Below are 23950 nucleotides of genomic sequence, written 5' to 3'. Positions count from 1 at the left end.
CCATTGGAAATAGCTCTATTTTTTCAAAAATTGCTAAATAACTTCGACGATAGAAGAGCTAGAACAAAACGTTCTTATAAAGAGTTGCGGGTGGCATTGACGCAAATAACTTTGTAGAACATTCTAAACTCATAGGTACGATACCAAAAAAGTTATATTAAAAAAATATTTTAAGGGGTCATCCACAAACAAGGCACTATAACTTCACAAGTATTGAATATACAATTTTGGACTCTTAAGCAAAGTTGTTCGCAAAAAGTAGCTCTACAACATTGCAGAACATATTATCTCATTATCTATACATTTAAAAAAATAATAAAAATAGCTCACTTTTAGGGAGATTAATCACTCAATGTACTAAACCAGAAGAAAGGTCTTGAAATACTGATAAAACTTTCAGAATACATTATTGATCTAAACTTGACCGTTTTTGTGTAAATAATTAATCGCGTGTTTTTGCACTGTGCGTAGGGGAGACATGATCCCTTTTTTTCCATTTTTCTGCCAACTCCGTGAAATGATTAAGGATTAGAGCTCTCTTAGCAGACTCTGGACAAGAGAATATTGGAAAATTGACAACCAGTGAAGAACATCCCACAAAGAAGAAAGCTTGGCATGTTCAAGCACTCAAGTGTAATCTTTTAAATCAAATCGCCTTGTAATGTGTTTTTGATTTTTTATCGGATCTGGTGAAATCAGAAGTTTTTTCAGCTAGCAATGTGCTAATGTCTCATAGTTGTTTAAAAAGTGTTGGATTTTTCCAATTCCTCATTAGTGAATAAGGCTGAATATTGCAGGAATTATCGGATAGATAGGTTAAATAAACCCTTCTAGAATCCTTCATCAGAATGTCATCAAATCCGTTCTCATCAGAGTTTTCAAATTCATTGAATGAAAATTGATCATATTCAGCCGCATTCATTTTCAATATTCAGTTACGCAGCTGAAAACGTCAAACGAACAAACCGCCCATTCATCCATGCAGATTTTCATTCGGCTCCGATTATTACACGAAGCGACCGTGCAGCAACGAATCAAACGCATCTAAGTAGGCTCTGGCACAATGTAAGCGATAATGATTGTTGTTTCATATGCTTTATCGGCATTTGAAAACATTTTCCTATAGATAATTAGGTTCTTTACTGGCACAGTTAACCTCACTTTTTTGACAGTTCGCTTGTACTGTTTACATGGACTTAGAAAAATTTGTAGACGACTAGATTCGCTCGAAGAAAATCGCAAAGATTTTTTCTAAGTCCATGTAAACAGTACAAGCGAACTGTCAAAAATGAACACTCAATTCATGTGTGACGTCAGCGTAAAGTACTCAATTAGTGTAATGAATATATTGTACGATATTCAACTGAATGAATAAGATGGATAGTTGAATGAATATTTTTTCTATTCACCGTGAGTCGCAACAGGTTCATTTTCAGTCGTCAAAAAAGAGCTTCGATTATTTTTAACTCTGGTTCTCATACTATGTAAAGTTTGACCAAAGATTCGATTGTGTTACCAGCAAACAGATCCGATTGATATGGTTGATCTTGGCCATGTTCTGCATGTCTGGTTAAATGTACGACGTGTATTTCTGTAAATAAGATTTTGATCAACAACAGGTGTACTATTTTCTCGCTGAACTGATTTCATTAGTAAACAATAATTTAACTAGGGAATTTTTTTGAAGTGCTGCAGGGTCAGCCTTCAGACCTATTTGTATTTCGATTGTGAAAATCCAGCAGTGGTTATGAGCATACTTTTAATTTTAAATAACAAACACCATTTTATTGCTTTTTTGAACCAAAATATTATTCAGTGATTAAAATTAGTTTAGTCCAAATGCTAGTTCGGATACGTCAAATTCGTCTTGTCCACACTCTATCTCAATGTCTTATATGTAGCTTTAACCAGTGGTTCTAAACCTTCGTCGTACCCCGGAGCTCTTTAAAATCCCCCTGGTTTTATGTGAAACCCCTCCGCTTGATGCTATCAATGTATTATTATCAGTTTGTTACGTTCAAAATTTCAATATCCATCCAGACACTCAGGTACTACTTCAAGTCTGCTAGGGTTCCGCGGACCACAGGTTGAGAGCCACTGATTCCGTTTCTGCTAGAATCTGAAGCAGAGCCATGTTGGAGCCTCAATCGTTGTAAGTTTATGCATTTTGACAGAAATTGAGGTTCGAACCTGACTCAGTTTCTTCTCAGACTTTTGCAAAAGCAACATGACATTCGGTGCACCTTACAATGAGTGCGGGAATGATAATTCTCGCCAAACATATAAAAGCCAAATGTCAAAATTCACTTTAGGAAGAAATTCTGGAGAAACCTCTATTACCCAATCACATTTCTCTTTTGTTTGCTATTAGCGGCTTTGCTGGGCGATTAACTGTTCGTCCGGAATTCTCCCCGCAGTGAATTTTGACAGTTGGCTTTTGAGCCAATTGATTGTCGAGTCAGCAATCGGAAATAGAGTTTCGTTCTCCTACGATTACCAATGACAGTGTTGCGAAAAACACAATTTACTATTACCGCACCAAGTTGCGGCACGCAAAAATTAAATAATTATCTATGAATTGTACGGATCAAGAATGTAGATACAAGGATGCGCCTTCGATATTCGGGATAAATCATAGCCTTACATTTGAAAAGAAAAAGAAATAATTGATAGCCGGTACCTGCTATTTATGTACGATAAGCTTTCGTTACTTTACCTGATTTATGATCTCACTAACACATTCAGGTGTAACAGTGAAGCGTTATGCTATAATGCTTTTTTGAATTAAATACCTTCAAGTTGTTCTATGCTCATTTCGTTGCTCGTTCTGTCTTCACACCTCATCAGTCTGAAGTTTGAACCCATCGAATGAGGCCGCAAGCGTTGAACCAGTTGCGCGGAGGCTGCCACTTGAATTGCGTCGGTTTTGGTGGCTTTTAGCGACAGTTTTGAAATTGCGACCGTTACTGTTTTATTATGATGCTGTTGTGCTGGTAGTTCAAGTCGTTGGTGGACACGTTGAGCAATATTGGAAAAATGTGATAAAACTTTAATAAGTGAATGTATTAGAAATACTATTTTAAACAGTTAAAAATAGTGTCATTTTGGTAAAACCTCTTCATATGAGTTGTTGAAATAACTGTCTTGTTGGAACCTTTGATGAAATTATGCTAAATGATACACTTAAAGTTACTTAAAGGCTTAAAGTTTTGGAACAAAATATGGATTTCACATTATGTCTTTTTGTTTGTTATGAATAATTACAGTGTAGCGATGTAAATGAAGGTACATATTTCACATGTTGGAGGGAATTACTCGAACATTTCATATTTCTTTTTTCGAAATTCAAAGTAATTTCGCAAAATAATAACTATCGAGCCTATATCTGGTAATACGGAGGGCACTGATCTCAGTTTGTCAGTAGTAGTTAACAAAAAAGGCTTTTTAGTCTCAGTTACTATGTAGCATTATGCCGCTTTTCATTGAAAAACTCTGAGACAGTGGATTGCATTAGTGTTGCGCTTTTTAGCAGAAGTGGAAATGAAACACGCCCAGTGGGCTTCTCTTCTGCTGGAAAATGCAACTCCAGTGCAATCCACTGCTCCGGGCTTTTCAATGAAAAACGGTATTAGTTCCGTACGTACATACGAATCGATTGCGAAGTCGAAATAGAAGGTCAAGTTTCACAAAACTTCTTTAACTTTTGTGGGAATATGTAATCGGACACCAAAGTGCAGATAGAATAAAAATAAACGATTATATGTTTATTTCTGCTACTTTGATACAAATCGAACATCCATGAGAATCCATGAAATTGCAAAATTACTCGGATGTTAGGTAGAATATGTTTTGAAAACTAATACAACTTTATTGTCCATAATCGCATGTTCCTATGTTCCGTGAGATAATCTATCCAAATTAGATCAAGACAATCGTCGATCATCCAGTTGTACAGTTGCTAAACTTCGGCTCATCATCCAAAAAAAATCTGTAGGTGCGGTGGTATTGGTCGGTTCGGACTTCTGGAATTAGGAAGTACTTTTCTTTGGACACCCCGTGAATCTGCCACGTAACTGACTCCAGCAACATAGGTATATAAGATTCGCACGAGATAACAGCATAAAACGAATAATAAAACTCTCCCATCATGGAACCAGTCTCTACCTAGATGGCAAAATAAGTATATCTTTAACCAACATGAAAAACGTTTGAACCTGTACAGTAGAGAAGAGAACAACGCCACGGTTATATGTATAAACATGTTCAAGGCGTGAAGGAGATCTGGGAGAAGACAGCGCTCTTCCCGTGAGAACCTGTTTGAGTCAAGCCAACTGGGTTGAATTGGAACTTCAAACAGCAACGATAAAGTTTCGCCCAGTACCAGGTCAACTTCAATGCCGATGGAGCATTGTAAAGGAATGTATGTTTACGCGTACCAAGTGAAATCCGATGACGCTTGATTCCCGTCAGGCCCGCGTGTGTTTGTGTTAAATTTCGCCATCGATGGTAAGAACTGTAGAATAGAGTTACTATATTAAGAGTTAGGCGGACACAAAAGCCAGAAAACTGGCAGCTTATTTCAGGAAGAAAACACTGGCATCCCATGTAATTGTTTAAGCTCTAGCTTAATATTGTGCTTTTCAGGATAATCGCTCGATATGCGATCATATGGCAGCTCAATCCAGATAGGCGCGTGACAGCCGCCTATATAAATTCATTGGCAGCTTTTTCTTTGAAGCTTTTGAAAAGCACAAAGCCTCCAGAAAAATAAACAAACATTGCATGAGAAGATCCTCTACATTCATTTTCAATAGAGACTGATTATCTCTCCTATAGTTCGCTTATGTTCGACTGGCTCATTGTCTAGTGGCTCCAATGAAATCGGCTTGCGGAGCAACTGCGGCTATATTTGATGCGCCTTTCAGACGCCCGCAATGTGAGATTTTTTTGTAAGCGCGACAATAATTTCATTGTCGTCGTGAGTAAGAACTTTACATGCACGAGTAGAAAAACCAATTCGAAGGTCTGATTATATGATTTTATACTTGTGCGAATATCTCTTCTTGCTATAGAAAAAATGGCTCTTTTCGTTTCTCTACACTCGATAACACCAGATAAGAGTAAAATAGTTATTACCATAATCACAGTACTTTTTTCCATATACATCCAAAGAAAACATGTTATGTGACGTCATGATCGATTGGCTCCGGCATTTGACATGTTCAATTGGCTCCGCTCAGTGTCTCCGCCTAACTATGAATATAGTAACTATACTGTAGAAGTTGCTGTTTTTCATTATTTCCACTATTTCTGTTTTTCGTCGCATATTACGTGCTAACCCTGTAAACTTGTATTAGCGAACTTTTGCCTCATCGAACAGGAATGCTTTCACAGAAAGATTGATTATTTCTCAGGATACCGGAAAATAATGTGATGAAGATCCCAATGCGTATTATTTTATGCTGTAATCATTTAGGGCACAGATTGTTGTTGGATGGAGGTAATTTTATCTAGTTACAGTGCGTCTGAAACTATTGCAAATTAGTTATTAGTTGTTATTGAGCTGGAGGTCGGTTTAAATTAAATCAATCAGTCATTTTCGCTATTTACTAAGCATGCAATACAAACTGGATCATTGGCTTATGCTTTCACATCCATCTTCAATCAGCCTTCAGATTGCTATTCAATGCATAGCCATTGCACGTTATAAAGAGCTTTGCTATGAACATGTGAATTACTCTATTGCCTATTTAAAAAATCACACTATATGCATTTTTTTTCCCTTCGATGTTACCACGATTTGTGTTATCAATTCAAAAAAGATTGTTGGAGGAAAAAACATGATCATGAAACTTTATAAATGAGCATATGTAGCAGATACTGACCGTTACAGAAATGATAGTGGAAAATACTAGTATCTCGTAACCAGTATATTGTGAGCATTGCAGTTATATATTATAGCTGTAAAATACCTTAAACAGATTTAATTATCTATAGCACCTACTCGTAACTGTATATTATCATGAAACGAAAGATTACTAAATACCAGCTAGATATCGTTTTAGGTGTATAAGGCGAGATTCGAACGCGAACCTCGTCATTGTTCATAAATCCGTGTGAAATGGTACTGGAACTGTATTTTTCCTCATGTTGAATCGAACCCGTGTTAAGTATGGCCAAACGATGTGTAAGAGAAATAAAAATCATCTCCAGTAGAATCATAATTTACTACCATCGGGTTTTAATTGCCAAATCAAATTATTGCGAACTGATTGGTTTGATTGGATAATAAATTAATTAAATATTTATCTATAGATCTATAGATGAACAATTGAGGCTACTTCATTGATGGTTAATTTTCTAGACTTGATAATTTCGCATAGTTTCTAGTCTTACAGTCAACCAACTTTTCCACTGAAATTCGGCCACTGACTGCGTTGAGAATAATAGACACATTCTTTCGTGACGTAACAACGATTTGACGATTCTTCATTCCATTAATATGTTATAACTTTATCAAATGACCGCCTACATCAAAACTTATTACAGATTCGGAAAGTAGACAAAATTTCACTAAATACTGGAAGAGGATTGTTTTATAACCGATAATGTAACGTGACGTTACAACGCGTCACAAATTAGAACTTTCAACGTATTTCTATAAAAGTCAAAATATCTGCTCTATAAGATTTTTATCAAGAACAAATCTTCTATGATGTATTTCTAAATAGCATACGAATAACTAGGTGTCATTAAATATATTTTTTATTGTTTTGTTTCTTATTAAGCATCATTTAACTTTGGTGACGTTACAACGCTCCTTTTTCAGAAAAGCGATATCTCATTGCGTTGTAACGTCACGGAAACCTTCAACTTTCCTATAACTCTGTTAGTTACGCTGGTGTTATTGTTTTGAGTAAAATTTTAAATATTTATCACATTTAGCCGTTTTAATGATAATTTACTCGAATAACAATATGGGGTTGTCGAAAAATCACGCTACAGTTTATTTTTTATTGTATAGCAGAAATAATTGATCAAACCAAGATTTTTTTTTCATATCTGTCGTGGATAGATTTGAGCCATTTATTTATTTGACAAGGCTCAATATGGTGGTTTAACGGAGCCAGAATAGCAGCTTTTATCACATATTTCACAAACAAAAATAAACTGGCAGTTTAGCTTTGTTTAATTTGGTAAGGAATCAGTTTCCCGATCCGAGTTTATAGTGCGATATTTGTATTATTGGGCTAAAGCAAGTGGATTTATTCGACAAAGCGAGCACAATTTAAGCGCCAGACAATCGATAGTGCTAAGTGCACTGAAATATTGTATATATTATAGTTGCAACGATTCAGAGAAAAGGAACACGTCACATCGTCGTGATGTTACTAAAGAAAATGTGTTACGTCCAATCGTCAATTCGACGGGTTTTTAAATGTATCCAAACACCAACACTTCCTCATCTATCTTTTTTGTGCTCATTTGAAATGTGCTAAACCCTTTTTATCCGACTCTAAGCAATTGAGACGATTTAGTGCGGTCACTCAGATAGGTCTCTGTAACCCAATTATGTTTTTACAACTTCCGGTAAATTCAAATAGATACCCGTCTATATTGGATTTCTCAGGCATTTCAATAACGTAGCTGCTTTGACGATGTATTTGGGCTTGTGACGGAAGAATTGGTTAGTTACTAACTGACGGTACGTGCGACTACAACGGAAGTTGCGGACAACTTTATAACTGGCGTCTCTTCGATGATGGTGAAGTGTGGAATGTTTGATTGCTGGGAGGAAAAATATTTAGCGAACGTACTATTATTCATGGCTAAATACTAACCCGAGAACAAAGTTAGGAAATTCCCTCACAATCTTCCATCGCATGTCCTGGACTACGTTGCTGTTAGCATGATTGTCATATGGTACGCTCCGCTAACAGCAACGTAGTCCAGGACATGCGATGGAAGATTGTGAGGGAATTTCCAAACTTTGTTCTCGGGTTAGTATTTAGCCATGAATAATAGTACGTTCGCTAAATATTTTTCCTCCCAGCAATCAAACATTCCACACTTCGCCATCATCGAAGAGACGCCAGTTATAAAGTTGTCCGCAACTTCCGTTGTAGTCGCACGTACCGTCAGTTAGTAACTAACCAATTCTTCCGTCACAAGCCCAAATACATCGTCAAAGCAGCTACGTTATTGAATCATGCTAACAGCAACGTAGTTTAGGAGAGTACAGTGTAGGTGGACTTTTAAATAAATATAATGTGAAGTTGTTCAATCGTTTATTAAAAATACCTCCTCCAGTGTTGTAGATAAAATCTTATATACATTTTTGTTTATTTTCTGAATCTACAATTAGGTTTGATGAAGGAGTTCATTTGAAAAAGTTATAACAGGTTTAGAGAATGAAGGTTGGTCAAATCGTTGTAACGTCACGAAAGAATGTGTCGATGGCATATAACCCCTTAAGCACTTAAGGATATACATTCTGAATTTATGAATATCACGCTAGTATAATTTCCTGTTTACGAAACAACTTGAAACCGTTTCATTAAACCCTACGAAGTACAATTTGACACTATATCTGATAAATCATTCAAGCGTCTGATAAAAGTTAAATTACGTGACGTTACAACGCAAAGTGTATCCTGTTCTAACATTAGTTCCACACATCCAATAAAAGAAATTGTAGACTTTTTAGAAAAGTATTTTTGAATACAAAGAGAATCCGGAATATAAATTTGAACAAAATTTCAGTTTTTCATTAAAATTTAAAAATAGGCATTTTTCGTGACGTTACAACGCAGAAACAACCAAAACTTCTATTAGTTCAAGAAGTATTAGTGGTCAAATAAAAAAAAATCTTTCTAGTTTTATTGTTCTACACTCAATGACGAACAAATTCCTTTAAACAGATAAAAATTTCAATAATAGTTTCATGAAATAGAGCTTTTCTTAGAAGTCAATAATTCAGGAGCCATTTTCCATGAAATTTAACTTATTTTTCTATATATTTTACAACTATTTGTCGAAATGTCAATAGTTGGATTACATAACTTTTCAATGGTTTAAACACTACCGAATCGAAGAAAAAATATTGTGATACCAAAATAAGACAAAAAAACCTTTTTCTGGTGTACAAGCCCGCGGAATGTGTCAATAGCTAAGTAAAAAATCTACATGACCGAATAGTATACAAAGTGTGTTTTAGTTTTAAGGGATTTGCGTCAAGCTGGCGCTAATCTATTCCGACAATAAGTTAGTGTCGGTTTCTGATGAGGCGAAGCCGAAACGCAATTGAGTATGAAATAAGGATTTGTGCCCTCCTGTACAAAGACTGGTTTTACCAACAAATTTTCACCCTTGTGAGAAATTTTGGTTTTTACCAAATTCTCCTCCTCAGGGTGAAATATAGCATAGTTCTTTCGCATAGGCCTGCTAAGCCAAGACAAGTTTCGGCTTCACTGTGTCTCATCGGCATAAACAGAACTTCTGCTCGAACGGGACATCACGTTTGATCAGTCGTTCGATTGAAACCCAAAGTGTGTTTTAGTTTTAAGGGATTTGCGTCAAGCTGGCGCTAATCTATTCCGACAATAAGTTAGTGTCGGTTTCTGATGAGGCGAAGCCGAAACGCAATTGAGTATGAAATAAGGATTTGTGCCCTCCTGTACAAAGACTGGTTTTACCAACAAATTTTCACCCTAGTGAGAAATTTTGGTTTTTACCAAATTTTCCTCCTTAGGGTGAAATATAGCATAGAACTAAATGATGCTACAAAGACAAGGACAAGGATCTCTTTGTGGATGCCCAACTAGAATGAGGGTTTTTTTGTAGCAGACTACGAATGAGGGTTAAAATAAGCTATGTGGCACCACTTCTTAAATTAAACTGGAGCCAAGAAACACACTACCCCCAGCTTACCACTTACTTTTTTTTCCTAGTATACGAGTAGTTGCATCATTTACCACGGGTAATCGAGCTTGATCTGTATTGCAAAAGATACACAATATTAAAGTCTGTCGTAGAATTCTTGCACAAATAGCTATAAATAACTGATACATACCGTTAACTCGTTACTAATATGAATAATATATGAAAACCATCTGAAAGTACAAATCGCACCTTAAAATTCTGAAAAATCGACTAGGGACGAAATAGGTACATTCACCATAATAGGAAAATTTACCCTGACCATTGTATTTCCAATTTCTTCGCGAATGAAGCTCAAATTCATTAAATAACAAAAAAAAAGTTTGATTCGATTATCAGGGGTGAGATTTTTTTGAAATCCCCGGATAATCGAGTCCGACCTGTATAACTGTATATATATAAACCATGAACATTTTTAAAGAAAGGTCAATGCGGAAGAGATGCCGCATGTGCGGGTGGTCACAAACTGGTGAACAAAAGTATTTTTAGATAGCGTTGATGTTTTTGTGATTAGGGATCTTCAGATGAGTTTCATGAAGTTTGATTGAACCTATAAATCGGCCAGCACCTTTTTTTTAATCGGGTAATACCATTTCTAGAAACATTTTTTTATTTAACGTTTCAAAAATATTTTTCTTTTGCAAACTTGTGTAACGGTTAAGTTGGAGTAACTACATTAAAAGTTCTATTTATTTATATGTTTGTGCGAGCGATATATATATATATATATATATATATATATATATATATATATATATATATATATATATATATATATATATATATATATATATATATATATATATATATATATATATATATATATATATATATATATATATATATATATATATATATATATATATATATATATATATATATATATATATATATATATATATATATATATATATATATATATATATATATATATATATGTGTTGGTAGGGGTTCCTTAAAAGCTGTTTTTGGTTGTTTCTTTTTTTCCCTTTTATGGTTTCTTTTTATGTTTCATTTTTATCCCAAGATTGACATCACTAGAAATCAATGCGTTCACTAAAATTAGCGCCTGAAACTTTTAAGAATCGACCGAAGTAACTAATACTTAGATACATATCGCCCGTTTAAATATATAGATAAATAGACTCATATTCCTATATGTCACTGTGTTAGGTCCGTTAGTTTGTGGATATACCTTATTAATAACCTATACCTGACGCAAATGATCATTTAATGACATTCCGAGGTGAAAAAAATACATTTTGGCTGCGTATCCTCCGCCATCGAGTGCGACATCTCACCCGCAATTTTGATGCAGCATCTCTCCCAATTGTATGGGAGAGATGCCGCACGACGATATTTTGTCGTGAGTTTACATCTCCAGTGTTGTAATTCTTCGAAGGACAATCTCACAATATTATATTAACGTATAAAAGTGGTCCTTTATACGAGATATAGAAAATGCGGCATCTCATCCGACGCGGCATCTCTCCCGAAATTACCCCATATAAAGAATTTATTCTTCAAACAAAAGAAGTTCGAGATTTAATGGTTTCAGTAAAGTTTTCGAAAATGCTATTTTATAAAACTTTATTGAATTGGGCGGGAAAAGCGTAGCGGTAAGTCGACAAGGTGTACGCAGCACATCATGGTTCGATTCCCAATCCCCGTACATAAGGCTAGAAATTTTTACAACCTGAAAAAAAGAACCGGAAGACCCGTAGGACCCTAAGGCCTCTATACTTAAAATAAAAAAAAAACTTTGTTGAAGACATTCCATGACTAATTTTGTTGAAAACATGAATACTCCGTGTTTTCATAATATCGAAATATATTAGACTGTATATGACAGAAAAGCTTTAAAACAAGTTATTCTGATATTACTGTAATTGATAAATCTCTTCTGCTGTGTATAAACAATAAAATCCACATTCTATTCAAGGTAGTCTCTGAAACTTACAATAAAAAGTTTTATTAAAAAAAACTCGTTTGAGGAAATTTCTTAAGTATCATGTTATATCTCATTGCATTTGTGTAACCTTCATATTTCCAACAAAGTTGTATAATATGACATCAACAACTTTGCTGAAGGTACCAAGTCCCTTACTATTTTTGAATAGTTATTTCTTCATCATTATTTCTAGGAGACGCCACTGAGTAGGTCCATGTGTAAAGACGACACTGCCACTAACGCTATTGCTCCAGGGTAATACTCGGCAAATTTGTCCATTTTTGCAAGAAAACAGGAACATTCTTTTGCAGTGACTTGAGTAAGGTTTGTACAATATTCCTGAAAAAATGACGAAAAATATCTGCATTTAACCGAATTCAAAGAAGGATCTTGAACGAGGGCCAGAGATAGGTATGTCATTCTCGAAAGTTTCAGTGAGGCTCTATCGTTATTTGGGTAACATTTGAACATCACAACTAGACTTCAATTTGCATTACAACACATAAGCTGACTTTAGCAAAGCATATAAAACTCATTGAGAATGTCCTTTTTGATTTTGGCAAAACATTCTACAAAACGAACAAAATCTTTTTTCAAATCACGAAACATCGATTTCTTGGAATGGTCTGCTATCTGCCTTGATCTAATCCCAGTAGAGAACATTTGGAATATTTTGTTTCAGCGTCCATTTGCAAAACGGCGACAATTCGATACAGCACTGAAGTGAGAACAGCAATTCAAGAAGCATGGGCATCAGGGTGGGGCAAAATGACTCCACCCTATAGAGTATTAGTGTGTTCAACGGTTTGTTTTCCTCCACCTGTCACAAATGGAGGAAAACAAATCGAAAATAACTTTTCGGTCGGATTATTTTCATGATGGAATATGACCAACCGGAATTGTACGTCCCCCGAATAAGTTTTACAGCGACATAGAGCATTACAACACCATTATAAATACTTTACTAGAGCTAATTCAAATGCTTAAATTGGCTGACAGTTTTATATATGACAGCTGGAGGAAAACAAACCCCCAAGTAGTGTGAGTGAAATCATTTGCATAGAACTCTATTGCGAAACTACCTACGCCCATGAAATTGAGCTGAGGCTTTTGAATAATTCATCCAATGTGGTAAATCTAAAGTATATGATGTTATTTTGGTATGCTATACGAAATATCATTGGTATACCCGCAGTGTTAGCAAAAAAAATGATTTTTGGCAATTAATTCGATCTATCGAACTTTGAACAGCTATAACTTGTTGTAGAGACATTCTAGCACCATGCATCCTTCGGCAAAGTTTTTCAGCATATCCTGGACAACTTCTATCTAACTGTTGGTATACTTCAGGAAGAATTGTAGCAGGGCCGGCGGAAAGCGTGGGTAGTATGGGTAGTACTACCCACTCGAAAATAATTGAGTGGGTAATTACCTACTCGAAATTTTGAACCATTTCAAAAAATTAGATGTGCAACGCATGTATCTTGCACTACACACATTTGAAAACATCGATGCACCACAATTTCATTTGCATAAACGAATGTGATTTAATGTGAATGTAATCTAAGCGTGTGCATTGCGAAAAGGGAAGAAAACCTTACTAATGGACCCCTCACCCTATGCTTTCTACCCACTCTGCATAAAGTGTTTCGCCGCCCCTGAATTGTAGTATGTAAAATTGAAAATGCAAAAAAGTAGGTTTTCCCATACTAATTTCCATACAAATTTCAAACGCAATGCGCTACGCCGGGTCAAATCCAATCGACCCCAAATTTCGTACAGTTGTTTGGGACCCCAAATGGAACCAAAAAAGTGCTGTGCTCGGTTGATTAGGTTAAGATTACGTTTTTCCATACAACAATGCCCCACCCTAATGGGCATAAATAGACATGGCGGTCCTGGCTTGATTCAACGAGATTCAACGAGCTTGAGGAGGATGAACAAAGTATCAAATTTTCAATTGAAGTCCGGTTTATGAATAATAGTTGATTCGGTTTTGTACGGTATAACTAATAATTATTATTCTCATGAGCTGGTGGAAAATTAATTCATTTGAAAATAAGAAGCGTACGAATAATGTCAAGATATGATCCATGTGGCTTGTTTCTGTGCAAAGTATCACACAAGATTTGGGTCGGAGAACTATTATTCCAAGATTTTTATTGTGTGCGGTATACTTATTTCGCGCACTGTAAGCCTTTTCCCTATATTTCATATTCAATTAGACCACAAAAACTGTAAAAAAGCGGTTACACTTATTTCGTATCGTCAGCTAAGGCTCGGAACGATGTACTCTACTTTAATTGAGGGAGCTGACATGCCCGCTGTGTTGAAGTGTACAAATACCAAATATTAACGCTTATACGGTTTCAATGTCTTCCGGTCGGCCGGACCTACGTTTGGTGAATTCCAAACTAAGCAAATTTATCTGCTTGCTTATTATTTTGATCATTAGTTCGTTTATTTAGTCAGACTTTTCGTGTGCATACGCAAATCGTCGCTTTAGTGCAGTGAGGGCACAGCTTATTTTTTTAAATTTTTAATAGCAAATGACGTCACACAGTGTGCAGTTTCAACCCACAAAAATATTAAAAATAGGAAGATAAACCTAATAAGCTTTTTATTAATTTGCCAGAATGTGGAATTAAATACACAACTTTAAATTTTCTAATTAAAGAATAATAACTACAGTTAGTAATAATTGTCATTGATTTTGGTTGCAGATATTGTGCTATTTTAGTATCTAAATTTGGAAAGCTGAAATGCTCTGAAGCATTGGCAGGTTTTGAGTTCTGTTTATTGTGTCCAGCAGGCGACAAAACAAACCTTTGGTAGAAAATGTGAACTACTTGGTTTTTCGCAAAATAAAACTTCGATGTGATAGCATTATGTTCTACGCTGACGCGCACAGACCCGTATCATGAAAACACCAATTTTTGCATTTCTTATGCGCTTGTAAAACATCTTAACACATGTAACGTGCATATATATTAGCACAGCAGTTGCACCTAAATAGATTTTAATTAATTTCCTTATTTCATTTACGTCTTTTTCGGAGAGAACTGTTCACAGACAACTGCTTCATACGTCTTGAATATCCCTCAATTCATGACGATTCGTTTTTGTTCATCAGATAGTATTCATTTAACTTAAAGTTGAACTGAGAATGCTACCAAAATCAGCAATACTACGACCGGCCTGTTATTTCAGGACTCGTCCCGCGTGGCCAGGCGTCCCGCACTTTGCTGATTTTTCATACTAAAATACCCTCATTGCACAATCATATTGTACAAAACACTCTTAAAATGTTGGTATCTGATCTCCGAACAACGTAGGGAACGTGTAAATAGAGACAATTTATTCTGATTCTCACGGTGTCTATATCGGCATGTGTAAATAAGCTCATCAATCTCCTTAATAGGTTACTTGTTCGCGCAACGCATTTATCCCTAAAAATCTGGACACTTTAGTGTACGAAATATAACGCTCGTTTTACATAACATTAGAAATTAGCCACTAGCCGGAGCACAGTTGCACAAAACCATACATACCTGGACATTGATATTTGCAATGAAACTTTTATTTTACCATTTCATTACTGTTCCTAATACCAACACTTTTTGGCGAGAACAGCGGTACTGAAACCTTCAGCACCAGTAAAATGTCGGTACACGAGAAATGTGTTTTCAAATATGAAACACTCCATAGTGAACGTTCCTGAACATTATTTTGCTGATCATATTTTGTATTGTTAACAGCATGTTTAGTGCTTCGCTTGCTTCGGAACAGTATTTCAAATTTTAGCAGATGTTTTGTAATACGGCGCCTTCTTCGATTTCCCTATATGCACGAAAATATTGTCATAACTCATTTGTACGAACATGCTCCATACAATGTCACATAGCACCATCTGTAAAGATTATATAGTATGTACACCTTCGAGTTTTGTGTGCAACGACTTTGTGGATGAGTTTTTTTTTGCTAGAATCCCTCAGTCAAAAGATAAAGCTGATCTATAAGTAAGAAAAGAAAGAAGAGGAAGATGAGGTGCAGAACAATGATGTAGTCTCATTTTTATAGTGACAACATAAGTGCAGGAAATGAGAACATTTGCGCCTATCTGTATCTGTCTATATATATATTCTAAAAATTGTGTTTTCCTCCTATTTCATTGAAATTCGCAGCGGCGACATATATATATATATATATATATATATATATATATATATATATATATATATATATATATATATATATATATATATATATATATATATATATATATATATACATATATATATATATATATATATATATATATATATATATATATATATATATATATATATATATATATATATATATATATATATATATATATATATATATATATATATATATATATATATATATATATATATATATACGTCTTAACCGATTGCCTTAAATATTTTTACGTAGTATACAATTATTATAGAGCCACGGTGTGTCTAAAACCATTATTAACAAAAAATGACCATAAATTTGGCATACGACATTCGAAAGGTACAGTATCTAAGCATCTTCTCAGAGAATTTCAAAATGATCCATCGAGAGAGTCGTGAGATATGGTGATTTGAAGTTTTATGACACGTTTCATAAGGCTACCAGCAAATACCCACAGGTTTGGTCCTATCTTTATGAACAAAAAAAATTGTCTACTTATTTGGTACTTAGCATTCGAAAAATATAGTTCTCAAGTATATCCGCTAAAAGTTTGAAAGTATTTCATTGACGGAATCGAAAGTTATAACGATTTGAATGACAACATATTTATTATCATTACTTAGTTTATATTTTTATATTCAAAACGATGACCTATCGATTTTTATTCATTGGTTTAATGGAACGAACGCAAACTACAAATTATGGAAAAATAAAATATATAAATTAAATATTCAAAAATGTGAAGGTCTTTACAGATTCAGATCAATTTATATTAAGGTACGGTTTTTGTTGGAAATTTTGTACATTCGTGATTCGCTGGTTGGGTTGACAAATGTCAAAAACTGGTCAAAGGGGATGTTATCAATACAAATGGATCTGTTCACGTCACTAACTATTGCCAGTTTTATTGTCTAAATGAATTTAACAAAAGAATTTGACATTCAGATGCTTTTTAGTTCGACAATGGACCAACTAGCGAAGGTCCAACTAAAATGCGGCCCCTGTTAAAAATTGTCCAACCAGCGAATCACGCCTGTTAGTTTCAAAATTTCATATATCCACAATTTGTCGTATACAGCAATTGCAGTCAACTAGTGAATAAAAATTATTTTTAACACAAAAATATTCACTAAATAATGAGGAAACATATAGTTGAGGTCAATTATATTGTCTATTATTTGAGGTAGACAACTCTATTTTATATTCTTCTGAAGGAAAATTGTTGATAAAAAGTCTACCAGTTAAGCAATGAAAACAATTAGAGTCAGTAAACAAACTTCTGAGATATGGCCTTTTTAAGTAAACATTCTAACATTTATTCAAATTTTTAATTTACACGTTATAGTTATCGTTAAGTAGATAACCCTATTTTCATATTTTTTTCAGCGCACTATATAGATACCACCTTTTGTACACTATATTTGTGTATTTAAATGGTACGTTTTTTCTTTAAAACAGCGACACGTATAAACGATCTAAATAGTCAATGGACAAACATGGCTTCATTCATGAAATCTGGTAGAAAACCCATCTATGAGCATTCAAATCGTTATAACTTTCGATTTCGTCAATAAAATATTTTCAAACTTGCAGGGGATATACTTGATTACTATGTTTTTTTAAGAATTCGTCAGATATTGCCTTAATTGTGCTAACTGACTATTAAGAGCTGCTATCACCCTATAATGTCTTATGCCGTTTTTCATTCAAAAACACCGGTGCAGTGGATTGCACTTTCTTGCAGAAGTGGAGATGAAACACGTCTAGTGGCCTGCTAATCTACTAGAAAATGCAACACCCGTGAAATCCATTGCCCCGGAGTTTTTTTTTTAAAGAAAACCCCGTTAGTCGATCGCTGCGAAAAGTGTTTGTGTTAATTTAGTAAAGCAATTTAATTTTAGTGGCTTCAACACCGTCAACACTGGAAGTCACCAACAATAATTATGATTCAAGGGGGTGCTTAAATCGTCTCTTCGCTAGCTTCCCATTGGATTTAACAATCTCACCATCGTTAAACCTATTTCCTTACTTCTGGAAAACAATGGACATTAGCAAATTTATGAATGCAGAACTAAATTTAGTCTCACCAGATATAGGCTCTTCAACTTTTTGCATCTTCTTCCATGCATACGCTAAAGCTGAGAACGCTCGGTCACAGATACATTTTTGGATTAACTAGAGTTCGCAAAGCATACTTATAGTAACGATTTTCTGGTTGAAGCGACCTGAATGAAATTTTTACTCATTTTGTTCTCTCTATTGTTTCACAGCAGTTTCAGCTAAGAAATTTCTGCATAAATTAACCATGAACGCAAGAAAAAACTAATCGTACATAACCTAGATATTGCTGGTCGAATTGCGTTGACATTCACCGATACCTACTTTTCGGGAATGAATATTTTGCTTCGACTAAGAACGATTTATTTGAATTCTCTTCGAGCCAGAAGAGACAAAGACTTTGTCACAAAGTTCATTCTCGTTGGCAAACTAGAGTTTCTGTGCTTGGCTGCCTCAGACATCGCTCACGTGTTGTTTTAGGCGTTCGCATAAGTATTCTGATTACCATAAGCTCCAAGGCGCATTGGCTCTTGTTAAACCAGTTTAACTTTTAAACCGGTCTAAAATATTTGATAAGCTCCGACATGGTTTAAACTTTTCTGCGAGGGAGTACAAAGTTGATACAAAAATGGAAATTAAATGCATTTTTTTCTAATTTAATCCAAATTTTTTATTTATTCCTAGAGTGATCTGCCCCTAGTCTGCGATACACGAAAATTTTAAAAAGCAACAAATTCATGCTAATGGAATTGAGTAAACTATATAAGACAGTGAATTATTTTTCAATCGAATCTTGCATTGCAATGCATTGGAAGAGAATTTCTTCTTCAATTTAATAGCGTGTGAGAACATTTTTGTCAACTTGTAGCCGATGTGTTTCAGACCATATCACTTTAAGGTGTTGCATAGGTGTTTTGTAGTGATATAATGACGTAAATTGGTATACATATCCGTATTTGCATTCAGTTGAAAATGTGTCATTCGTTACAATGAAATTTTCACGAGTTTGGAATAAAAGCAATTATAAATACAGATTAAATCACATACTGCGAATCATAACTGTACACATTCATTTCAGTGAAGCTTTGATAAAAAGTAGACAAAAGTAAACCAAAAAAGTTGTATTGGCAGAATAATAATCTTAGATTCACATGTATTAGATTTTATTTTTTCACATTTTGGCAGATAGAAGAAAGAGATATGTCTCTGCAACTCTTTGCTTTGTGGTGAAATTAGCAACTGTCATTCTGAGTATAAAACAATAAGTATGGAATGTTTTTCTTATCCACCAAAACACTCATAAGTCAGTTTGGTTTCGTTAACACACATATGAATGCACGGAAACTTATAAAAAACAATATATCATGACGCAAATTACACTAAAATATGTAATAATGCAAAACGCAATACATAAATGCCAATTTTAATTCAATAATGCATAAATGTTCAATGCTTCAATGGCAGATTGGAATGATTAATTTGATGACAACATGTCCACGATTTTATGAATAAAATATTAAGTACATTACACAGAATTGAGAGTTTTCAGCATTCCAGCATTATATTTTTTCGAGCATTGTAATGTAATTGTAAATTTATTTAAAAACACTTTAATATCATAGCAACTACTGGGATAATCTTATGTCTGTTTCACTATTTCTAGAGATAATTATCTTTTAATCTTTAAATTTAGCATCTGACTTTTTCCATACGTTTATTTGATACGGCATTTGCGAAAGCTTTTTACGCCAAAGTTGGTTTTTTTTACATAGCATGTTACAAAAATTTCAACTATACTAGTAATATGTCTAAAACTAACACTGTAACCACATTAATGTTTGCTTTTTTCTTAGAATCTTGTATTTCATAATGATTTTGTATTTTCGTGTGTATTTATTCACATTTTTCTGCTAGTGTTTGAACTTAAAACCAAACTGAATATTCTAGGACACTTTAATTGGTGAATGATTAGTCATGGATGAGAGATGAGGAGATGAATCTAATTAAATTTTGACACACGCTGTTTTTAAATAATGATAGATAAGTTCCATGTATGTAGGATCGCGGTAAGCCTCTAAAAGAAACATGAATTGGTTTTCCTTGGACCCACACTAGGGTAAATTGATAAAATTTTCTTATTAGGTTACTCAGAAATTCTCGTATCTTGCCCAAAAAGAATGGATCGTGATTATCAACCCTCTTTGAGCGAGGATAAAGTAATGACTCGAGGGTAATGTATTAATTATTTGCAAACTATAGTGAACTGCTGCTACACTGATAATATAAATTCGTAAATATAATGAATTTGATCATACAATCCACGAATTCATTCGTCGTTTTCTGCAACGAAGTATTTTCGTGCATTGTAAATAGTAGGTTCCGTTCATTTCATGAACAAGAATGGCCGATTGGTGGACGACATGATTTTTCGTTAATGAAACGAAATGTTTTGTTTATTTTAATAAACGTTTAAGTATACTACAAACTGTTTCGTTGGCCGCACGAATTCATTCATTCGATCTTTTGGGATCGATGTTTGATAACACCGATTTTTTTTAATTAAAAAAACATCGATCTGGCCAAATCGTTTTTTTTTCAATCTGCTCACTTCTATAGAGGACTAGAAAGATTGTGATGTGAAGTAATGGCCGCTTGATGAACGAAAGTTTTCGTAATATTTACTTATTTAGTGTACATTGCACGATTGTTGTCGTTGATAACGACATCATTTTGGTGAATGAAACGAAATGATTCGTTTATTTTAATAAATGTTTGCGTATATTACGGGCGATTTCGTTGGTTGCACGAATTTATTTCGTTCATCTTTAAGTTTTCGTATTTATTACCACATTTGTTTCAATCGATCTTTTAGGATCACAACAATGATCGACAGGGGCGGCGAAACACTTTACGCCCGAGTGGGTAGAAAGCATAGGGTGAGGGGTCCATTAGTAAGGATTTTTTCCCATTTCGCAATGCACACGCTTACATTACATTCACATTAAATCACGTTCGTTTATGCAAATGGAATTGTGATACATCGATGTTTTCAAATGTGTGTAGTGCGAGATACTTGCGTTGCACATCTAAATTTTTTGAAATGGTTCAAAATTTCGAGTGGGTAATTACCCACTCTATTATTTTCGAGTGGGTAGTACTACCCATACTATCCACGCTTTCCGCCGGCCCTGATGATCGATGACAACCACGATTTATTTTATTATTTTAACTAAAAGGATCGATCTGGAAAAATCGATTTTATTTCAACTTGCTCACCTGTATTGAGGACTAGAAAGATTGTGGTGTGAAGTAATGGCCGCTTGATTAAGGAAAGTTTTCGTAAATTTTACATATTTAGTGTACATTACATGAATGTTATTGTTGAAAACGGCATTATTTTTCGGGAATGAAACGAAATGTTTCGTTTATTTTAATAAACTGTTGTGTATATTACGAACGATTTAGTTAGCCGCACGAATTCATTTCGTTCATCTTAGAAAAATTTTCGTATTTAATAGCATATTTTAACATCGCTACGGCAGAGGCAAACTCAAACTTCTTCATACAAAACATGGATCCGGATTATGGATCAACTGAAGGCGAAAGAGGTTCAGGAAATCTTCCTGAAACCGGAGAATACGGATACAGTTACTAAATAGTCAGACCGAGATCGTCGTGGTAATCAACAATTATTGACACCATATTCTACCGCTATTGAAGCTCTTTTGACGTTGATGGGTTGACGAATGGTGCTCGTAAATATTATTAAGACTTTCGTATATAGCAGTGAACAATTCGTTTACCTAATAAAATCGTTTCGTGGTTTTCACGAAAAACTCGTAATAAAAAATAAAAGGGCTTCAATAGAACTACGAATGATTCATCATATGTTCGAAAAATTCGTATATTTTATGAAAATTGTCTGTACGAATCTAATTCGCAGCGATTTACGAATATATTCTATCAGTGTAGTTTCGCTATATAAACATTGATTCGTGACCCATCAGTGTAGAACATTTTATGGCAGTCAATGTGTTGGTATTTACTTATGAATATTTCAGGGATCTCCAGTGAGCGCAGATGATCCGGGATTCCACACCACTTGCATGAACGTGTCGAAAAATGGAAGTAAAATCGGGAGTATCTACACCCAAAACGATTCTTTGGAGGCCAACCTCATACAGAGATACCTTGAATAACACATACCAACGTCCCCATGCTGTCCCCCTTGTGATCGCTGCTGCAATGATGAGAGGTTTATATAGCTTATTCGAACAACTACTGATCATATTGTTGCCTAAGGTCTAAATAGGCGTTTAAGCAAGCAGATGTTTGTCGGTACCAGTCCTGATGCTGCCTCTTAATCTATTTTTTTTCTATTAAGGCTCAGTTACGAACACATACATGCAAACGGAATACTAATAAACAGCGGGAAAATGGTCTAATGATGATGCTGAAATACCGACGTGGCGGCGGGGAACCAAACGATATTATCTCACTCATCATTAGTGTGAAGCTTATATATGCCATTTTACTACTCAACGAGTGTATGTCGTCATGGTACGGGTACCAAAGGGGTGTATTTAGCAAATAGAAGTTTGTCGGTTCTATTCCTACACCCAAAACGAATCTTTGGAAGCCAAATTTTCTGTTTATTTCGCTCTCGAACTATGAGCGAAAAGCTTCCAAATGGTACAATTAGTGTTCAAACAAACCTCATACTTGTGCAATACAATTCGTTCCCCATAGCTACATGCTGTTGTCTACACAGTGCAGAGATAGCTTGAATAACACATACCATCGTCCCCATGCTGTCCCCCTTGTGGTCGCTGCGGTAATGATGTGAAGTTTATATAGCTTATTCGAACAACTGCTGGTCATGTGTCGTTGTGACCTAATGTGTAAATAGGCGTTTTAGCGAGCAGATGTTTCTCGGTTCCAGTCCTGATGCTAACCGTTAATATTTTTTTCTATAAAGGCTTAGTTCCGAACACAAACATACAAACCGAAAATTAATAAACAGCGGGGGTGGCGGGAAGTCAAACGATATTATCTCACTCATCATCATTAGTGTGAAGCTTATATATGCCATTTTGCTACTCAACGAGTGTATGTCGTCGTGGTACAAGTAGCAAAGAGGTGTGTTTAGTAAATAGAAGTTTGTTGGCTCTAATCTAGATATCTGATGGCAGGGTTTTTTTCTAGAAGTTTCAGATCATAAGCTATTTATAGCAGCGGAGAAAAGGATGAAACAAAACAAAATGCAGTGCAGCAGCAGCAATGATAATGAGATTGCTTGTAGTCCCAAAAACAGAAAATCTGAGCGCGCCGTTTTGGGTGTACCAAATTTTCAACAACTCTTTTATATCCTGTATCTGTTCTAACTTTAAGAAATAAATGATAACTCGTGATACAGCGGAAATGCAATTCCTTCTGTTGGAAAATTATGGATGGTTAAACAATATGACAAGCTTTGATATTTAAATAACGATCAAAATGAGAATATTTATGGTAGATTGTTTGCCGACATATAATGATGTTATGCAGGTTTATTTACAATCTTTTATTTCATCTTAGCTTTGGACATTTCTGGCGCTTTTTAGTGAGGAATTAAATTTTGTGTTTTCGATAGCGGTAAAATATATAAACTTCCACTTGCAAATAGTTTTCTTCATGAGAAGATGCATTAGGCATTCTTTTCTTTTGGTTCTTTTCGATAACATACCTATAATTTTGCATGCAAATTAAACAGTTTCATTTATTCTGATAGCCATAAGCAAACTGAGAAGAACGAAA

The 23950-nt window shown here is 34.8% G+C and overlaps 1 protein-coding gene across 4 annotated transcripts in view; it reads left to right on the top strand.

Moving 5' to 3' along the window:
- Positions 1-2866: 2866 nt before the first annotated feature.
- Positions 2867-23950, top strand: part of LOC131683355 (uncharacterized) — a 67588-nt gene continuing 46504 nt past the window's right edge. The window contains exons 1-3 of one of the 4 annotated variants that reach the window (XM_058965266.1): positions 2867-3285; positions 3995-4091; positions 4158-4506. The gene's annotated coding sequence lies outside the window, so the exon portion shown is untranslated. Of the gene's footprint in view, positions 3286-3922; positions 4507-23950 lie in introns of all 4 variants that reach the window. The other 3 variants (XM_058965264.1, XM_058965265.1, XM_058965267.1) reach the window with 3 other exon arrangements.

This window comes from Topomyia yanbarensis, chromosome 2, assembly GCF_030247195.1.
Source record: "Topomyia yanbarensis strain Yona2022 chromosome 2, ASM3024719v1, whole genome shotgun sequence".
NCBI classification, from domain to species: Eukaryota; Metazoa; Arthropoda; class Insecta; order Diptera; family Culicidae; genus Topomyia; species Topomyia yanbarensis.
The sequence above is the reverse complement of the archived record's forward strand: the minus strand, read 5'-3'. Positions and strand labels throughout refer to the sequence as shown.